Source organism: Corylus avellana, chromosome ca7, assembly GCF_901000735.1.
Source record: "Corylus avellana chromosome ca7, CavTom2PMs-1.0".
Lineage (NCBI taxonomy): Eukaryota > Viridiplantae > Streptophyta > Magnoliopsida > Fagales > Betulaceae > Corylus > Corylus avellana.
Genome location: NC_081547.1, coordinates 25,140,125 through 25,141,586, shown reverse-complemented (window position 1 = coordinate 25,141,586; position 1,462 = coordinate 25,140,125). Strand labels below are relative to the sequence as shown.

The 1,462-nt window shown below is 35.8% G+C and overlaps 1 protein-coding gene across 3 annotated transcripts in view; it reads right to left on the bottom strand.

Moving 5' to 3' along the window:
* The window catches only part of LOC132188181 (probable LRR receptor-like serine/threonine-protein kinase At3g47570), a 50,960-nt gene that overhangs the window by 18,035 nt on the left and 31,463 nt on the right, over window positions 1-1,462 (bottom strand). The window lies entirely within an intron of this gene.

The window sequence follows — 1,462 nt, the reverse complement described above, 5'->3', positions numbered from 1 at the left end:
TCATTCCTTGGCGTCAAAAGTGAAATAAAGAACATAAATAGTCTCATCTTAAAATTGAAATAGTCTCATCTTAAAAATGCAATGAGGTTATAATCATCATCAAATTTGCTTCACCAAGCTAATAATTAAGCTACCAGTATTACCTGTTGAAATTATGGTCTACTTGTAGTTTTAAGTAGCCTTTTCTTGACCAAATGAAGCTCAGTTACAACATCTTTCATGTTCATCCGTTCTCTTGGCTGTTCAACAGAACAAGCAACTCCAATCCCAAACATCAAAATCAAGCACTCTTGAATTTTGCTTCTTCTAATCCTGCTATTATTATGAGAATTATTCATCGCTATCTCTTCTTCTCTTTCCTGAAAAAGAATTGGATCTGCAATCTCGACTACTTGGTTAGGCAAAGCTTCTTGGACAAAATAATGTAAATTTAAAGTGCCTTGGAACATGTCATCTGTTGGTCGTTTTCCAGTAAACATTTCTAGTAGTAGGATCCCATAACTATATACATCGCCATAGGAGGAGACCTCATTTCCCATACCATACTCTGCAATATTTGAACATATTGTAACATGACTATATAATTAACACTTATATGCTAAGAAATGAATTATTCTATGATACTTTCTATGGGATGAAACTAAAAATAAAATTGTAAAATGCTAAATTTTTGTGAATAAAATGAATAATAGACCTTTCTTATCCTCTTCAAACTTAGAAATGTTATTAAAAGAAAAAAAGAAAAAAAAAAAAAGATTATAATTGAGGAATTATAAAGAGTGTCTTCACCTGGAGGAGTATAACCAATTGTTCCTCTAACGCCAATAGAGCTTGACTGGCTGGTTGAAGAGTTATGGTTATCTTCGGAAGAAAATCTTGCTAACCCAAAGTCTCCAACATGTCCAATCATTTCATCGTCAAGAAGAACATTGCTCGGCTTAAGGTCACAGTGGAGAATTGGTGTTTGGCAATGATAATGAAGATATTCCAATGCACTTGCAACATCAATGGCAATATTCAATCTCTGATCAAGATTTAGATTTCTCTGCTCCTGGTGCGCCTCACCTTCTTTAGCAGTCGGATGCAACCAATCCCCAAGGTTCCCATTGATCATGAATTCATAAACTAGTGCCTTGAAATCATTACCCTGATAATCAACACCTGAACAAACTGTTAGTATCTTTACAAGATTCCGATGCCTGATGTTTCTGAGGACCTCACACTCAGCAAGAAAGCTCTTGGAAGCTCCACGGCGCAGAAGATTGAGCACCTTGACAGCAATTATCATTCGACCCTCATCAATGATTCCTTTATACACAGATCCAAAACTCCCCACACCAAGCAAATTAGCAGAGGAGAACCCATCAGTGGCTTTTAGGAGACTTTGGTATGACAAATTTAAAAACAAATTTCCTGAGGAACTTGAAGTGGGTTCTTTTCTTTTCCTTCTTAACCAATAGAC